The following is a 19,930-nucleotide window of genomic DNA, read 5'->3' on the forward strand; positions in this document are numbered from 1 at the left end:
CAGTCATTCGTTGACATGCCCAGAGCTTCAAAAACTTTTGCCCCATGTGCTTGTTCTTAGCTGAGGTAAAAACAAGGCTCTGTTCTGCCTTCTTGCTCTGGCTGTCACGTGGTAAACAAGAGTCCTTGTCACGATTTAGTGTCATGTTTTCCCATTGTTATGCTCTTTGTTGGTGATTTTGCTGTTTAAAATGCCCCCCAAGTGTAGTGCTGACGTGCTGTCTAATGTTCCTGAGCACAAAAAGGCTGTTATGAGCCTTACAAAGAAAATACCTGCGTTAGACAGGCTTCATCCAGGCATGAGTTACAGCACGGTTGGTTGGCCATGAGTTCCATGGCAGTGAATGAACACTACCATATAGTAAATAAAATGTCTTTAAACAGAAACACACAAAACAAGGCAATGTATTGATTGGTTGATGAAAATGTTATGACCAGAGGCTCACAGGAGCCTAACTCTTTATTTCCCCTGGGAACCATACTTCAGTATTTGCTAATTCAGTATTTACAGTGGTCTATAGAATGCAGCTGTCTATGAGAATTGACTGTATTAACTTGCACACACACACATAAAGTAGTTCGTAATTGCTAACCCATATCTCTGTGAAGAGCAAATTTACTTACTATAGTTCAGCACTGTGTATAGTTCTTTCTGCTGTTGCCTAACGAAAGCCACATTCAACACAGTTCTGGTCTTCAGTCTTATAGCATCCATTCTAAACTGTCTTCCACAGTTACTTCTGTTAGTTACTTTCTTTTCTATCTCTTTCAATGTAACAACAGGATTTCTTTGCGTCACAGTTTGATTTCTTAGTTTGTATTCCATTTTGCGTTCCCAACAATATTCTGGTCAATTTTTAAAAGTTTGCAGACGGTAAAATTCACCTTTTTTTTCCTTGTGTGCAGTATTTATTTCAAATGTTTGTTAAAGCAGCATTGCTATTTCTCAGGACAAGAGCAAAGATCACTCCCTGGAGAAGCTTAGGAACTTTGTACAGAACTTTACAGAACAGAGGCAATACTTTAGCTTAAACTTGTCTGCTGACCAGAGAATGGAATTCTGTGTGGACTCAGGAACAAAAGGAAACTAGGCAGGGATAAGGAAAAGGAAAGTGCCCATGAACCACACTTCAGTTGCCATCAGGGCACATCTTGTGATGGTCACAGATTGTAGGCTGTGTTTTAGAAGGTTCAGTTTCAGCCCAGGATTCCTTTTGGCTACTTGGCTACACCCCTGGCTGAGGTGCCATGAGGTCAACGTCACTCAAGTTCCTGGCCAGCCAAACTCCCTCAGAGAAGAGTCCCAAATTGAGGATCAAGTTCCTCCAGAAGTCATTCCTACTGGTGGCAAAACAGTAGACGCCCCGAAGCCAATCTCCCACATTGTCTGGTATTTCCGGGGTTTCATTAGCCGAGCCGGCAGCGCCCACCAGGACCCCTCTGGAAGCCATAATAGAAAGCTTCGCACGATCCTCGTTGGAGGCTAAAACTCACTTTTTATGGCACATGGTACAGTAGGTCTTGACAAGTATAGAGTTATGAATATACTACCACAATCATGATAGAGAACAATTTAATGACTCCAAAAATGCCCTTGTCCTGCTTCTTCAGAGACAACCCCTCTACCCACCACTAACCCTTGGCAACCACTGATCTATTTTTGGTCCCTATAGTTATGCCTTTACCAGAATGTCATACAGAAGAAATCATGTAATATTCAACCTTTTGGGTCTGACTTCTGTTACTTAGCAAAATGCATTTAAGGTTCCTCCATGTTGTTGTATCAAGTAGTTGTTCCTTTTTATGGCTGAGTAGTATTCCACTCTAGCACTGTTGGAGGTACCACATTTTATCTATTTGCCAGTTAAAGAACATTTGGATTATAACAGCTTTTGGTAATTATGAATAAAGCTACTGTTAACATTTATGTAGTGGTTTTTATGTGAATGTGAGTTTCCCTATTTATGAGCAGGTGGGATTGTAGTCATATGGTAGGTATTCATAAGACATTGCCAACTTGTTTTCCAAAGGGGCTGTGCTATTTCATTCCCACCAGTGATGAATGAGAGCTTCAGTTGCTCCACAACCTCACCAGCACTTGCTATTGTCAGCTGTATTTATTTATTTGCTATTCTAATAGGTTTGTTGTGGTATGTCAATGTAGTTTTAATTTAACATTTCTCTAATGACTACGATGTTAAACACATTTTCATATGCTTATTTTTCATTCCTATATATCTTTGGAGAAGTCCTTATTCTAATCTTTAGTCTTTTTTTTTCTAGTGGTGTTTGTTTTCTTATTGTTGAGTTTTGAGCCTGCCTTCCTTCCTCCCTCCCTCCTTCTCTCTCACTTTCTCTTTTTCTTTTCTCCCTCCCTCCCTTCCTCTTCTTCCCTCCCTGTTTCCTTCTCCCTCCCTCTCTTTCTCTCTCTTTCTCCCTTCCTTCTTTCTTTTTTCTTTTCTTTCTTCAGAAAGAGCCTCACTCTGTTATCCAGGCTGTAGGGCAGTGGTAATCATGTCTTACTGCAGCCTTGAATTCCTGGGCTCAAGGGATCCTCCCGCCTTAGCCTCCCAAGTAACTGAAACTACATGTGCATGCCACCATGCCTGGCTAATTTTTATTTTTTGTAGAGATGGAGGGTCTCAGTATGTTGCCCAGGCTGGTCTCAAACTCCCAGAGTCGAGGGACTCTCCTCCCTTAGCCTCCCAAAGTACTGGGATTACAGGTGTGAGCCACCACACCTGGCCAAAGTTTCTTCAGATATTCTGCATAAAAGATGTAATTTCTAAATATTTTCTCCCCATCCGTGGCATATATTTTTATTCTATTAACAGTGTCATTTGCAGAACAAATTTTAAATTTTGATAATATCTAATTTATCTTTTTTCTTTTGTGAATCATGCTTTGGGTATTTTGTTCAAAAACTCTGACTAACCAAGGTCTCACAGATTTTCTCTCAAGCTTTCTTCTAAAAGTTTTTAGTCTTACATTTTACATATGATAACATATATACATGGATACATTTATTTATTTAGTTAGTTTTTCTCTGCTGCCCAGGCTGGAGTGCAGTAGCATGAGCTCGGCTCACTGCAACCTCTGCCTCCTGGGTTCAAGTGATTCTCCTGCCTCAACCTCCCAAGTAGCTGGGATTACAGGTGCACACCATCACCCCTGGTTAGTTTTTTTGTATTTTTAGTAGAGATGGGGTTTCACAATGTGGGACAGGCTGGTCTCAAACTCCTGGGCTCAAATGATCCGCCTGCCTCAGCCCCTCGAAGTGCTGGGATTACAGGCATGAGCCATCACACTTGTAAACTAATGCATTTAAAATTAATTTTGGGTTAATTTTATAATAACTTTGAGAGGTTTAGGTTGACATCTTTTTTTTCCCCAGCACCATTGTTGAAAAGACTTACTTTTAAGTGGTCTTTTCCCATCAATTAAAAAAAACAGACTGAATTCCATAAGGAGTTGAAATGGTAGAAACCTAAAAAAAGCACATGGGAGGTGGAAGGATCAGAGAGATGGTCCATATACCGAATAATTCACATGTTGCTTGAAATGAGAGGTGGTCAAGAGGACATCACCTAGAACATTACAGAAATCGAGGAGTGGCTTTGGATGGTCCACAAGTCATGAAATGAAGAGAGGGTGTTGAGCCAACCTTAGGCAGATCTTCAGGGGAAGAGTGAGGTTCCCTGATGTCCCTGTACAGGCAGCAGCGAGGTTCATGACTTCCCTGGGCTCTGGCTCCTTGGAGTGGTGGGGTGAGGTGGATGCTGCAGCGTGGGCTGGAAGCCAGAGTGACTCATCCGCCCAGGGTGAGCATCTGGGGCGAATGCTGTTTTGTTTGCTCTCGCAATGAACCCCATTACAATAACAGCACCGAGGTGTCCCAGTGCTTTGACTGTTCTCTCCCTGGGCTCCTAATGGAGATTGACAGAATCTAGAGTCCCGGGTAATTCTATTGTCAGTTTCAGCAGACTCCTGCACCTCATTAGACAAAAGCAGAGAGAAATGAGCAAAGAAGGAATGTCAGCCTCAGAATAGAGGGGGCCTGCTAGAGTAAGCAGCTTTCAGGAGATGACAAGGTAATGAGGAAATTATCTGGGCTCTCCAACCGGCCCCTCTAGGCTCTGGGTGGGAAACTGGGACATCTGTGTCACAGTGCTTTAGAGCACAGCCAGCATGAACGGTTCAGTTTCAACTGCAGTCCCTTTTCTTTGAGGGACTGAAGGAGGGGAGGCTAAGACAGAAATCTTTTGTGTTGTCAGCCTTTGTGTTAGAGGCTTCTTCTGGTGGTGGGGCCTAGCAGGTGAGGTGTTTCTGGGTGGCTTGGGTTTGAGTGGCAAGGGGATGGTGTCAGGGGTCAAAGCCGTATTTGATTGATCTAGACCTTTAGGATTTCACTCAGGATGGATGAATTGTATCCAGTTTATAGGGACAGAGAATCCTAGGCTTGTAGGGAAGCCAGAATCCATCACTGTCGCACACTATATCCTGTCCCCAGCCTTGGCCAGAAGCACACACAGATATACATAGATAAACACATAACATACTTACCTTAGTGTGTTCAGGCTGCTATAGCAAAAATACCTTAGACTGGGTAACTTATAAACAACAGAAATGTCTTTCTCATGGTTCCAGAGGCTGGGAAGGCCAAGACTAAGGCACAGGCAGATTTGATGTCAGGTGAGGATGCTGCTTCCAAGACGGTAGCTTCTTGTTGTAAGGGGCAAGGTTGCTCCTCTCAATCACCCTTTTTATAAGGGTGTCAATCTCATCCAGGAGGGCACAGCCCTCATGACTTAATTACTTCCCCAAAGGCCCCATCCCTTAATACAGGACATTGGGTAGTATGTTCCAACATGAATTTTGAGAGGACACCAACATTCAGACCACAGCAAAACCCAACATTTACGTATATAAGCTCATGTACAAATACACACAACAGTAACGCATCTACTCACCCCTTTTTTTTTTTTTTTCTTGAGATAAGGTATCACTCTTTCAACTCAGGCTGGAGTGCAGTGGCATGATCACGGCTCACTCCAGTTCGAACCTTGGGCTCGATCAATCCTCCTGTAATATTGGAGTTCAGGGTGCCCTCAGCTCCCCTGAGAGAATGTTTCTCCAGGTTCTTGGTCTCCTGCCCTCTCAAGAATGAGAGAGGTGACCACAGTGCAGTGTGCAGTAAATGCCGGACCCAAAAGTGTTTGTAGAAAGTGATTTATATAAAGAGAGAAAATGGAGAAGGAGAGAGAAACAGCTAACTCTCTCACTGAGTGAGAGAAAGAAAAGCCGCTCTCACACTGAGTGAGGAGGGTTTCCAGAGGGGCAAAACCAGAGAAGGAAAGTTCCTCTCACACTGGGTGAGAATCCAGAAAGGTGGAATCCAAGAGAGGAAAGCAGCTTCCACACTGAGTATAAGGGAATAGAGAGAGAGATGGAGTTTAGGAGGGGAAGACAGGCTTCCACGAGAGAGTGTGGAAGGGGACTCCAGAGGGAAATCAGGATAGAGAAAAACAGCTTCCACGAGAGTGTTCATGGAAGGAGACCCAAACATGGAGTCCAAACGGATGTGGAAGAAGGGGACTTAACCTGGGAGGAAGCCCCACCTTCTCTAAGACCCCAGATCAATGAAAGGAGTTCCTTAAAACTTCCGCTGGCGTGACTGACTCTTAGTTTCTTTCCACGCCCACAAAATTCAGATGTAAACTGTTTAATCTCCCGGATGGAGAGAGATGGGAGGGGGGCATGGCACTGGGAAGTTCTTGCCCTTAAAACTACATCCCCTTGTGGACCCAGAAAGAGAGCACATTCCCTCACTCCCACCTCAGCCTTCCAAGTAGCTGGGACTATAGGCATATGCAACCACACAGCTAATTTAAAAAATTTTCACTAGAGATGGGGTCTTGCTATGTTGCCTAGGGTGGACCCAAACTCTTGGCTTCAAGTAATCCTCCCACCTTGGCCTCCCAAAGTGCTGGGATTACAGGCATAAGCCACTGAGCCTGGTCCTCAGAGATCATTTTAAACACACAGAACAAAAGACCAGACTTGTGCCAGTTACACATACAGGCAAAACACACAGGTCCACGCTGAAGGAATTTGGCTACAGAGTTTTTGTCTGTGGCTTATGACATCACCCCCTTTGCTTTCTATTTATGTCTTGGATGTACACTGCTCACACACACATTCACACCCACCCACCATTCTCACAACACACAGCACGTACTCAAAACAACCAAGCCATCAACATATTCACACAGACACACTCTGAGGTCACGTTTGCCCAAACAATCATGCCTCTTCTATTTTCACCATGTGTGAAAGCTCTTGACCAGTTGTAGTCATTTGGATGCCTGTCCATTCTGTCTATGGCATGCACTTGCAATAGGCCGAGCCAGTGTCTGCACAGAGTAGCAGAGCAGAGAGTGCTTTCCACCTTCTTCCTGTCATTGACATGCAACGCCTGTCCTGTCTTTAGTTTTTTGCACTCTGGCTTCGACTGGATTGAACGCCAGTCTGCCTGGCACAGAGCCCAGCACAGCAGCCCAGAAGCAATTGTCCTGTGGGCATGAGCCTCCAAGAGCCCTGAATGGGTGCATGCCAACTCTGGAAGCACCATCAAGGAAAGAGGCCTCCTCTGTAGTGACCCTCACTCCTCATCAGTGCTCTGGAGGGCCATGGGATGAGTCAGCACATGGCAACCTCTTTTCATCCCTGCCTTTCTTCTCCTCAAAATTGTGGTGTTCAAATTTGGGTGTTCATGGCCTTTGCCAAACAGAATGAGTAAGGCTTGAAAGAGATACTAGCTTAGAAAATCCACCGTCAGAGTCTGGACCGTTGAATTTTCCATTAGCCTTTGCTTGTGCATTACTGTAGCCTCATATCTAGAACAAGTCTAGAACAATACACCTTAACCGAATAAATGCAAGTGCGTGTCAGCCTATGAAATAGGACTAACACTGCTTTGTCTCTCAAGGCTATCTATAAATCAGAAGGAGAAATGCAAAAACCATATGAGGAATTTTTGCTGTTATTGTGATCAACACCAGGTAGGTAAATCATTTTCTTCCCCACTTCCCACCTTTCTGTCCCTACTTACTCCCAGCACTTTCAACTAGCTGTCACTGAAGTAATGATACTAGTTACCATTACCAGTTACCATTATTGCACCTGTTCTGCTCCAGGTACTATACTAAGCCCTTTACAAATATCTCATTCTATCCTCACAACGTCCTTGTTAAGTAAATATGACTGTCTGTATTTTATAGTCTGGGAGCTTGAGGTTTTGAGGGGCTGAGCAGCTTGTCCAAAATCACACAGCTAATAGCAGAGAGAGGATTTGAACTCAGGTCTCTGGTTCTCAAACCCAAGTCATCCTCATTCCACCAGGCTTACTTTTATCATCACCAGCCATAGAATGTAAATTCTATCTCTATATCTATTGTTTAAGCTTACACCCCCTTTTCTATCTATGCCCATCTCAATTTGAAACTGTAAGCCAGACTATAAATAGCAGGAACTATGTTTATTGAATTCATTTCATTGTGTTCAGCACACTTTCAGGAATACAGGAATATATATATATATAGTTTACTTTAAAAAAAAAGTAATGGTTCCATGAATTTCACATTGTGTCTGAAGCTAAGAGACTAAGTTCTAGCTTTTTTCTGGAAAAGAACAAACTGCAAAGAGACGTGTTCTGAAGGGAAAATAAACTGCTTTTCACTGCAGTATACTTCTGTGACCAGATGCATGGGGGTTTTCCCCTACACACCAAGAAATTCTCCAGCAGAAACCCACTGGGTGTTCTATAATTCAGTTCCATTCTGACACCATCTACCTGCAGTGAGAGTCAGATCCCACAGTTGAGGGCTCAGTCCCACAAGACTGTCCCCAGTTCAGGTGCCAATTGCAAGACCAAGGCTGTGACCTGCGCTTTTGACCAACCAGCTATAAACCAGGGTTCCCATGACCCCCTCTTGGGTTCGTTGAATTTGCTAGAGCAGCTCAGAGAACTCAGGGATAACACTTGCTTTACATATACCAGTTTCTTGTAAAGGGTATGATAAAGGATACAGATGAGCAGCCAGATGGAAGAGATGCAGAGGGCAAGGCATGTGGGAAGGGGTGCAGAGCTGCCATGTGCTTCCCAGAATAGCCACCCTCCAGGCACCTCCACAGGTTCAGCTGTCTGGAGGCTCCTGAACCAACTTTTCTTTTTTTTTTTTTTTATGGAAGTTTTATGATATAGGCATGATTGATTACATCATCTCCCATAAGGGATCAACTCAACTTTCAGCCCCTCTCTCCTCTCCAGAGGTTCTAATCATACCGTGGTCTTTCTGGTGACCAGCCCCACCCCATTCTGAAGCCATCTAGGTGCACTCAGCCACCAGTTTCCTTTTTAGCATCCAAAGAAACTCTTTAGTCAGAGATTACAAGGGTTTTAGGAGCTGTATCGCAGGAGTCAGGGACAGAGACCAAATATATATTTCTTATTACAGCAGGATAAAACACCAGGATTTGTATCCAACACCATCACCTATTAGCAATGTAAATTTTCTCTTTCTGGCCTCAGTTTACACAATTGTAAAATGAAGTTCTGGATATGATGACCTCTTGGGTTTCTTCCAAACATGGCTTTTCAAGAGTCTGCTGTTTTACACACTACCAAATGGAAGTGGAGATCTAAAATCATTTCGTGTGCTCACAGAGTGGACCACGTCCACAATGCCTCCTCCTGCCCCCTTGAGTGCACTGTCTCTGGTGGTCTGCTCCTGAGAGAGTACACCAAGTCAGGATGCAAAGTCCTCTCTTTGGAAAATGAAGACACGCTCTGTTCTGGTGTTGGTTCTGCGGAGCTTCCCAGAGCTGTAGTCAGTCACCTCACGCCGTGCCAAACACTTCCTGTGCTGAACACTCCCATGCTCTTAATAAGCTTGTGCTAGGAGTAAAACCTGGTCCAGGGAGATGATTGAAGGGCTCTGAGAAGAGGGCTGTGGAGGGACAGGATGAGCTGAGGACGTGGTGGACTCTCCTAGATTAACAAAGCCTCCAGATGCCTGTTGACAGAAGCGAGGGAGACAGGTTCTCACTGATAGGAAGACAGCAGCAATGCAGGTCCGACTCGTGAATCCATTTCCTGTCATCAGCAGGTGCTTGGTAAGACAGCGTCACGGTTCTGGAAAGAGCTAGTCTGGGAGAAGGAGTCATGATGCTAGGCCTGCTGTGAGGCACTGGATGACTCCAGGCGAGTCATTCACCCCCACCCCCTCCCAAACCTTGGTGTTCCCATCTTTATGCAACTAGGTTTTTTTGAGACCTCATCAATCTGGAGGTGAAACCAAAGAATGCAGAGCATAGAAATGGCTACATCAAAGGCTTAGTCCCCAAATACATCTCTTCCGGTTCAAAACCTTCTTGGAACACAAGCAGAGCTGACCCTCCTCTTCTTCTGCACCCCGTGATGTCCACCCCCTGCCCTCTGTCATTCTTCACTCTCTACTCTACTTGCCTTCTGTCTCCCTTGTGACTCTCTTGTAAATGGAAGTCCAGGTCCCAGCAGCATGGTGGTAAATGTTTGACAAACAGCTTTGAGATTGGGGGGAATGTCTGATTTGTAGGGCTTACCAACTGCCAATTGTAAATACACCTGCCATGACTAATTTCAAGAAACCAAATATGGCATCATTGAAAGCAGCGCCAGGAAAAGAGTCAGAGTAGCTTACCAATGTATAGTATTTTCACCATACACATAGAACAGGCGTAAATGACCTCAAGAACACAGATAATAAAATTCAGTCAAAAAATTTAAAAGATGGTGTGTTTAACAACTGGATCATTACATTCCTGAAAAATGCTGGTCCTCCCTTTTGGATCTTTCCAGATGAGACTGAACATCCCCAAATTTGCGGGAGTACATGGCTGAGGCCCTTACTGTGGACCCCTCTCAGGGAAAGTAGAAGCATTTACTTCTGCATGCCGTTTGTCTCCCTTTGCTAACTTTAGTTTCTCCTTCTGTTATATAAGACCTTCCTTCTAGATTCTCCTGCTTTTGTAAGGATGGTATTAAGAGAAATGAAATCAGGGCAGTAGTAACACCTTGCGTCTCATGGAATCTTCCAGTTTACTAAACCCAAATCTCATTACTTCTCACAGCAATTCTGTGAAGTGAGGTATGTGGAGCAGTGAAGTTTCAGATGAACTATTTCACACCAGGTTGGCAAACTGTTTCTGTAAGGAGGTAGAGGCTGGATGCAGTAGCTCACACCTGTAATCTCAGCACTTTGGAAGGCTTAAGCAGAAGGATCGCTTGAGCATGAGAGTTCGAGACCAGCCTGGGCAATGTGGCAAAACCCCAACTCTACAAAAAAATACAAAAATTAGCCAGGCATGGTGGTGCACTCTTGTAGTCCTAGTTATTTGGGAGGCTGAGGTGGGAGGATGGCTTGAGCCCAGCTGGTCAAGGCTGCAGTGAGCCAAGATTACATTACTGCACTCGGCCTGGGTAGCAGAGTGAGACCTTGTCTCAAAAAAAAGTTAAAATAAAATAAATACACAAACAAATAAATGGGTACAGACTAAACATTTTAGGCTTTGCAGGCCATAAAGTCTCTGTTGCAAGTACCTGGCTGTTATTGATTGAGAGCTGCCACAGACAATATGCAAACAAATGAGTTTTGCCATTTTCCAGTAAAATGTATTTATGGTCTCTGAAATTTGAATTATATATAATTTTCATATCTCACAGAATGTTATTCTTTTTATTTTTTCCAGTTATTTAAAAATATTTTTAAAAACCCATTAACTCAAGGCCATATAAAAACAAGCCCTAGGCACTTTTCTCCCATGAGCTGCGAGGGGTTCCTTCTTCTCAGCTAAGGCTGGAGGCCAAGATCAGCCCTTGAGGACTGTCATCAGGACTACCGTGTTTTCCTGCCTCCGACAGTGAAAAAACAAAAGCAAAAACGACGACTAGGCAGAATTTGGCTTATAGGCAACAAAACAGGAAATTCAGCTTCGAAGAAAGCAATGACTTCCTTGAGTTGATCCAGATTAACAGAGTTGGACCTGGCGTGGTGCCCAGTCCCCTACACTTTCCACTACACCCACATGCCACAAGAGGTGCTCCTCCTGCTCCTTGATCACCTTCTGGGACCAGCAGGTGGATTCTCCACTGGGGGCCTTCTGTAACCAGCCAAGTGTTTTCGGGTCATTTTCTCTTGCTGCCCATTTCTGTCTGTTTTAACTGTGGTGAGCCTTCCCATGAATCAAAGTGAAAAAGAAAAGGTGTTTGAACACGTATAGTCAGGCAATTTGCTCCCCCTCCATTAAAGCAGAGACTGAAGAGTTCACTGTCTTTACAACTGTTGATTTTATGATTCTGTCCCATTTTCTCGCAGGTATCCTAAATTTCCACCAAGCAGGGACTGCCTGCTTGTTATTCTGTGCCTTTAGATGTCTAGTCCGGCACTCTCCCTGAAGGACACTTGGGAAAGAACTCAATGACTAATGATTAAGCTCCCCTCCAGCCTGGCATTGTACAAGAGGTGGGTGTGACCCACCTGTGTGATTTATTTCCCCTCAATAGGTTATTACAAAAAGTGTAAAAATTCAGAAAAATTTAAAGAATTGCACAGTGAACACCCATATGCCCACAATCTAGACTCTGTAACATTCAGCTATATTTACTTTACACCAAATCGGTTCCTCTCTCCAGCCACCAGTCTCTTCTTATGTTGTTGACACATTTCAAAGTTAACCTCTAAATACTTCAGTATCATGTTGTTGATTAGAGTTCAATATTTATTTATGCTTCTTATTGTTTATTTTTGGCCTGGTGGAAATTTGAAAGACTCTAGAGGCTGCCTCCAGAACACAGTTCTCCACCTACTCCACTGAACCCTAAAGATTTTACCTGGCTATTTCTTGCCTTATAGCCTTTCCAAGGCTTTGACTATCAATGCAAATACCCTTGGTAGAGATCACTCATTAAGTCCACCAGTGGTGGCTGGAATATCGGCAACAGCCTTTAGTGAGGCCTGGGTTTGAATCCCTCTCCACGCTGTCACTCGTCATGTGCCCTTAGGCAAGTTTTTTTGTTTTGTTTTGTTTTGTTTTTAATTTCTCCAAGAGTCTTCACATGTAAAGTGTGGTGGATAACTATCCGTGACCGTAATAGAGGACTGCAAATTCTGAACTACCTGTAAATAGCAGTGCAGTAGAATAATGAGATTGGGATAGTAACCGTGTCCATTTTCCTGAGGATAGGCTTGTCACAAAAGAATGAGAGCTACTTCCAACTTCACTCCAGCTCCATTCAGGGAAGACCATCCTAGCTGCATACTGGATTTAGGCTCTTCTCACAAGGGTGGAGTTAACAGCTTCTCTGGGCTTCCACAGTAATTAAAAAAGACAAAACAAAACAAAGCCCACCTTACCATGCTGAGGAGGAGCTGGCTCCACAAGAGAGGGGAGGGAGGCTGCTGCTTGACTGGAACTGGGGAGTGGGTTGAATCCTGGGGCAGAATGCGGGGGAGTGAGTGAAGAGGGGCGCTGTGTGGGGGTGAACACCTGCACTCCATGCCTATACAGCCACCCAGGACACAACAGAACCTCCTCTGGGGTCTGGGGGACGATGGCCAAGTTAACATGGAGGGGATAGACTGTAAACAGCCCTGACCTCCTTGAAGGGACCTTATAAGTTCAAACAATGAGCAGAAGCCTTTCTCCAAGCTCTGCAAACTGAGTGACCACCCCTGTTAAAGAAAAAAAGTATCCAAACACATGTTAAAGATGGCAAGGCAGACTTTATTCAAAGGGGCCACGGCAGTCGTGTAGGGACCACTGCAGAGGTGTCTTGCGGTGGGGGAGAGAGCTCGGGCTCAGTTTCAACTCCAACAAGGGCAAGTGGAGATTTGTAACCAATGGTCAGGGTTGGGGACAGAGGACAGAAAATTACTAAGAAGAAACATCAAGGGTAAGGGGTTTCTGGCTAAACTGACTTGACAGGATCATTGCTGAATGCAGCCTGGGTTGATAAAATATTGAGGGTAGTCAGACACCAAGAATGGGGAAATTTCACTAACCCGACTTAGCAGGATTCTTGCTCAAACTGGATTCTGAAAGGACATGGGGAAGCCCAAGGTCAGGGCTCGTCAAGCAGAAGACTCAGCGGCGCCTGACTAAGGTTTCAGTGCCAGGAGAGGCGAGGACAGTCTTCGTCATTCCAAACACTCAAACTGCCTTAGGGAGCACGGTGGAACGTCCTACCAGCTGGGTAGGTGGGATCTCAGAGTCATATCTCGTTTGGAAAATTAACAATCCATCTTTGCAGCATTCCCTCTTTCTTTCCTTTTTTTTTTTCACCCAAAAAAAGTAGGTGTCTTGATAGCTGTGCCAATGGGCAATGGTCACATGGTGGGAAGGAGGCAGGGGCTCCCGGGGTTCCTCCACCCGCAGGTTTCAGAGACAGGCCTGAGATCCCAGAGAGGAGAGATGTGGCTCAGAGCTCCCACCACCCCTCTGTGAGGAGGAAGAGAGCCCCAGGATGAAACCAAATGGAGAAGGGGGAGCAAGCCAGGTAACTGGCATCTGGAATCCACTTACCTTCTAGCTTAGAACAAAAGACAGCTTCTCCTGGACCTACTCCTCTCTCAATGTGCTATTTCCTGTAGCCTGTCTGCTGGAGAGTAAAAAGACAAATGGAGCGTGAAAAAAAATTCAGCAAAAATAATTACAGGTTACAACACATCAATTGGAAGTGTGTAAATAGCCTTAGACAGGTAGCCGAGTCAGGTTTCTGCAGCTTACCACCTGCCCTCCCATGACAGCTCCAGCCTGAGTCCTCGTGACAGGAGACTACAAGGGAGCCCTGGATGCTATGTCGGAGGATCTGGATGTGAGTCCCAACCCTGTCCTAACCAGCTGCGTAAATTTGGGCAAATGCCTCCCCTCCTCCTAGCTTTGTTTCATCACCTATAAAGCTGAGATTTTGATTGTACCTACTCAGTATCTCATGGGCGGTTCAAAGTCAAAGGCGGTAATAGATGCAAAAGCACTTTGGATACTGTATAGGGCTAGACAAATGGAGTATCTGTTTACCTTCTCAGTATCTCATGAATCCATCCTCCTCTCTCCACCTCTATCACCAGCTCCTGCCCTGTCTCACCTGGGTGGCTGCAATGGCCCCTGCCGGTTGGCCTGTATTCACTTTAATCTCTTCAGTGGCTTGCAGCCAGCATGATTTTCTAAAATCCAAACAAAGCCTGATCACGTACCTTGGGTTGTCTAATCCCTGAGAACTGTAGGGAAAAGTGGAATTGAGGGCTGAGGGTTAAAGGTAATTTGGATGAAGAGAAAGAAATAGAGCTGCAAAGAGGGGTGGGAACAAGGTTACAGTAATTCACCAAGAACTCATGGCAGGTGCTGTGCTGGGTGTTGCGAGGGAATGTGTCTATTAGAGTATCCTGCCCTAGTGTCGCTCGACAATTCTGTGGGAAGACAGAGTTTACAAAGAGAAAACTGTCACCTCAAAGACCACCAGGATAGCTAGATGTAGAAGGGAGAGCTTTATTGATGTTATCGGTTTGCAAGCTGGAAAGAGAAAGTCTCCAGTGTGGATTGAAGGTGCTCTCTCTTCAAAGAGGAGAAAGACAAGTTGGGTTTTATGCCTAACAGGGCTGGTATCATACATATTCAGCAGGTTTGGGGGGAAGCTATACATATTCATGAAGGGAGACTACACATGCGCAATGTGTAAACAGATCTGTTGCAGACATCCCCTGATCACTTTGGGGCAGGGTTTTAGCTTTAAAACGAGGTGGAATTTGGCTCTTTACATCAAAAGGTGAACTACAGGACACAGAGACAGTTCGTGTGCAGCCTTTATAAGCTGCTGAAGCTGGCTTAAGGTCTGTAATTGCTTATGGGAAAAGAAGGCTTGTAAGGCCGGCCCTTTGTCGAACCAGAGTTGTAGTGGTCTGGGTTGTAAATCAGCCTGCTAGCTCCTGTTGTTAGGGAGTTTGGCCATGGTGTGGTTTTTCTTATAGTTGTAGGAATTTAGAAATTTGCCATGCCAGCCAGGCCTTGAACCCACCACCTGTAGGTAACTTTGTTTCCTTAAACTTTGGGCCTGTTTTAGCTGATATAGTGGTATATATTTTGGTCTTTTGGATCACAAAACAAATGGAGTGAAAGTAAATGCACAATTGTGTGCTTCTAATTGCGAAATACTTCTGTCTGTTGCAGAAGCCCAAGGATGTGCATGGTGAAGCCCTGATTTGAAATGGGACCTTGAAGAGCGAGCTGGATGACCACACAGAGGGAAGGATGAGCTGAACAGGGGACCGGCTCGGGCTAAGACGCAGGGCAGGGGGCAACAGTGTGGGAAATACGCGGTGGAGAGAAGGAGCCAGCATGAGAGGGAGCTGGTTGGACTCTACTGGAGAGCTGGCTTTGTGGTGGGGTCAGGTGAGGCAGGACTTCAAAGTCTAGCCCGAGGCAATGAGATCTAATTTAGGCTAAATGTAGATCATCTGATGAATTATTGATTTGATTCAATGGATAATTTCGTAGCTCAGAAGTGGAAGAAGCAAGGAAGAAATGCACCACCCTGGACTTAACTCTGACCCTCCCCGGGGAACGCTTGTTGGCAACAGAGTGACCAGGGAGGGCCCTTAGAGGAAGTGACTGTGTCAGCCTGGGGTAGGTCACAGCAGGTGAGGGCACCTTGGATATGGCAGGCGTTAGCGCTAAGCTTGAGGAAGGGCCTTGAGAAAGGCCTGCTTGGGAAAACTGAGAGGTCAGTCCCCTAGCCAGAGACTTAGGAATGACAGTGATGCTCATATAGGGAGCGGTGGATAAGTTCCCCGAAGATGGAGGCTCTGAAAATGGAAATCTGTCCTGTAGTCGCAAATAATTCCAAAGAGGGAGAAAGGCACTGTCTCTTCCCTACTTCTCTCTCTTTCTCTCTCTCTCTCTCTCTCTCTCTCTCTCTCTCTCTCTCTCTCTCTCACACACACACACACACACACACACACACACACACACACACACACACACATATACACATGCTCTCTGCTCTTCATGTCTGTCATTAGGCATTCAGGCAGTTAATTCTCCCAGACATACCACTGAGAGCACCAGGAGCCTTGTAGAGTTGAAAATGGGTGTTGCAAGGCTCATTACAGAATCCTGGAGAAAGAGGAAAAGGACAGGGATTTCCCCTCCCTCAGTCTCTGAAGGACGCCCTGTGCCTCCATTTCTACCCACCCTGAAGGCCCCCTCCCCTCCCCTGCCCCCAGTCCCTGGCCCCCCAACCTCCTGTGACTCTGCTCCAGCCCCTGTCCACCCCGTCTGGTCCTATTTCAAGTTCCTAATATGAGAAAGATCCTGAACCCTGTACCCTTTGGAGTAAAGAGGGCAGAGGGGCAAGGTGGCAGGGAAACAGAGCCTAGAGGGAATCCCAAACTGACCACGCTGTCTCCCTTTCCCATCAGCTCCAGACCAGCGTGGCTCACAGGGAAGCGGGGGTGGCATTTCCCCTCCCTCCCACCATTGTGAGGGATCTTCTTGCTGTTAGAGTGCAGCGCCTGGTACAGAGCGTACATTTCAGTGCCAAGTGAATGAGTGAATGTTTGAAGTGCTTACTGAGCACCTACCCTGTGGCAGGCATTATCCAGCACTTGAAACATATTAGTAAACCAAAGCCATAAGAATTCCTGCACGAGTCACGTCCACATTCCACTGAGGGGCGAAGGACGATGAGCAATGCACACAATAAACCAGTGCATTGGATACTATGTTAGGAGGTGCTCAGTGTTTGGGGAAAAAATAGAGCAGACTACGGAGCATGGGGAAAGAAAGTGTTGCAACTTTAAATCGGGTGACCAGAGCAGGTGTCATTGAGGAGGTGACATTTGAGCAAAACCTTGTGCTGCAGGGAGTGTGAAGAAGAAGAGTGAGGACGCTGAGGTGGAAGGAAGAGTGGCAGGTTGGAGACACAGCATGGAAGTGGTGTGACTAGAGCAGGGACGGCAAGGGAGCTGGGATCAGGGAGGAGCAGGAGTGAGTGGGCAGGTCAAGCTGCCTTCCCCGGAGGTCTTCCTTGACCACGCTTGATAAGGCAGCCCCTGCCCAGCACTCTCCATCCCTTTACCTGCTTTGTTTTCCTCATGACACCCACACCACCATCTGGTGTGTTCTGTTCTGTTCACATTCCCTGCCTCCCTAAGGGAGGAGGTAAGGTTTGTGAAGGCAGGAACTTTACCCGTTTGTCACATGCTCTAACTTCGGGGCCTGGTTCATAGCAGGAGCTCCATTGATATATGCCAATGTTAGAACGGCTGGTGAGGCTGAAGAGGGCAGGGTGCCTTCCACAGCAGAGGTTTCTGAGGAGCTGTAGCTCCTCGTTCCTTGACTGGGGGAAGCCGTTTCTGACCCACGCTGATTATTGTCATCACCAGGGGAAATCTATAGTGGTAGGCGACAGGGCTCTTTCGGTGGTCTTGCTTGGTTGAGAGCAGGGGTGAGCTGTGCAGACAGAGTCTTCTGTAAAGGTTGTCCCTGGGCCTTCCCCACAGGCAGGCAGATATTTTGCTTTTATTTGTTCGACAAACATTTGTTGCGCACTGTATGCCACGTGTCATGCACTGAGCTTACCAACTTAGGTTAGGTGGAGGAGGGAGGGACAATTGGGATGCCACCATAGCCCTATCCAGGCCCCTCTACCCCAGGTCCCCAACTTCACTGAGCACATGAGTAGCATATGCCAGGTGCATGCCAGACCTTGGGAATGCAAATATGAACAGCACAGTGCCCGCACTCAGTCAAGTTGCTGTCATTATGGTAGATGTGAGAGACATGTAAACAAATGTCTGTAAATCCACTGTGATAAGTGCAATGGCGGTGTATCCAGGCAACAAGGGGAAGGGGCAGAAAAGGTCTCAGAGGAGTGACGCCCGAGTTGAACTCAAAGTGGAGTGATACGTCACCTTGTGATCTGGTTTGAAGTACCCCAAATCCTGTTCTTGTTGAGCCTGGAATGAGAAGTTCAATACCTATGGATTGGGTATCATCCTCTTCCTTTGTGCTGAAAATAATTGATATTCCCAAGAAAGTAACGTAACACACAGTTCTGAGATCACCTTCTTACATGTGAGGAAACCAGGTGCCAAGTGAAGGGGATTGATGGAGAGAAAGGAGTGAGTGGGGTTCCCTCATCTCGTAGTTCTCTGAACCCTCTCCACTTCTAGTGGTCTCTATTTTTAGATGCCAAGGCTGTCTAGGCTTCTCTCTAATCCTAGAGGGGAGGATTGATAAACACATTAGTAAACACATTTACCCTAATAGGCTAATGATCTGGGCTCTCCTGACTGCTGTGCTTTCTTCTAGCCCTTGATGAATCCTCTGGGTGCAATTAAAAGTTCCAACTCCTCCTGATGAGGCTTCCTGAACCCTCTCCTCAATGTCTGCCTCTGAGTCCAGCCCCTATCTGCCATGTCCTGTCCTTGTAGATAGGACCTGATGAATACAGGGTTTCCTGATTTTAGCAGGAATTGGACAAAGGCTCCCATAACCATGTTGTGGAAAAGTAGAAGAATAAGGCAGATGATAAAACATAAGATGGAGAACTGATTGGTGTGACAGAGGATTGGTAATTGTCACCTTGAAATATCATCAATATTTTAATCAGTAGCTTGAATAAAGACTAAAGGACACAAAGCTTAGAGGAAAAGATAATACAAAGATCAACAAAATCAGATATCTAAAGACTGGATGAGGAGAGACAAATCAGATTGTCTGACTCTGGAGACTCTCCCCTAGGTAACCCAGCAACATATTGGTCCTATAGGATGGCTTCAAGAACTCGGGTTGGAGTCAATGCTGATTTGAAAACTCCTCACATGATTTTGCTGGTGGGACAGGCTATTTCTCGTGCTGACAAGGTTTTAACCAATTGCAAAGCTAAGGATCTATTTCTTCCCACATCCATCATTAATATGCAAGACAGTGGAGCACTATGGTCCCTCTCCTGGATTACACAGCATACACGTGGTACTCTAAGCTACGTTCATCCCAAGCATGCCTCTGCATGGAATGGCAAGGGTCTGAAAGGACCATATCCATGCTGCCAGCCTATGCCTGAGAACTTATGCCTTGAGTCTGCTTGTATGTCATTTGTAGCTTTTATCCTTGCCCCCTGCTTTAATAATTGGTATAAACAATATTTTAAAAAGCCAAAAGATAAAATGCTATATAGACAAATATGCTGCATTTGTGCTCAAAATATAGTTATGTAACTACAGGAATGGGAAGACTTGGTTCCATAGCTTGAAAAGGAACCATGAGTTTAGTGGATTTAGAATGAGTTGGGGAGTGACCTTGTGGCTTATAAGTGGTCTGTGGCTTCTTTAACAGATGCAGCATCCAGCTCTCAGGAGAGACATTGTACTCATCTTGCCAGCCCACCCACCTGAAAGCCATGCTTAATGCAGCCTCCTCTAGGCACAGGAAGAGGCAGGAATGATGGCTTCCTCTGATGTACATGCAGAGTATGTACAAGGCGAGTGGAGCAGCCACGAAAACCAGACTGCAGCAAGTTAATTGGCTGGGGCTGACAGATTCTGAGTCAAGCTGGCCCAAGCTTATGTCTGGGATTCTAAAGTAGAAAGAAGAGTCAAGAGAGAGGAAATGGACCTGGATGACTGCAAGAGGACCAGGTGCAGAAGCCAAAACATACCATACTGAGGCAGACAGGAGCAGGTGGTTAGGGGCTAAGGTAATTTACCGAGGAGAGAGACTGATGAAGATTGAAGTAAAGGAAAAACAGGTTGGAGGGCTGCAGCTGAGGAGTCCTGTGGAAAGGCTGGCCGCAGTACCACTGTCTACCTTATTTTAAAAACGATTTCTTCTTCTTC

At 45.6% G+C, this 19,930-nt stretch overlaps 1 non-coding gene and 1 pseudogene across 1 annotated transcript; one reads left to right on the forward strand and one right to left on the reverse strand.

The window, feature by feature from the left end:
* Nucleotides 1-1,225: 1,225 nt before the first annotated feature.
* On the reverse strand, nt 1,226-1,450 carry LOC118149435 (mitochondrial import receptor subunit TOM6 homolog pseudogene; annotated as a pseudogene).
* A 9,395-nt stretch (nt 1,451-10,845) lies between these two features.
* On the forward strand, nt 10,846-10,961 carry LOC118149611 (small Cajal body-specific RNA 20). Its single transcript, XR_004737182.2, has one exon.
* Nucleotides 10,962-19,930: the final 8,969 nt, after the last annotated feature.

The sequence above is a fragment of the Callithrix jacchus genome, chromosome 19 (assembly GCF_049354715.1).
Source record: "Callithrix jacchus isolate 240 chromosome 19, calJac240_pri, whole genome shotgun sequence".
Classification (NCBI taxonomy): Eukaryota; Metazoa; Chordata; class Mammalia; order Primates; family Cebidae; genus Callithrix; species Callithrix jacchus.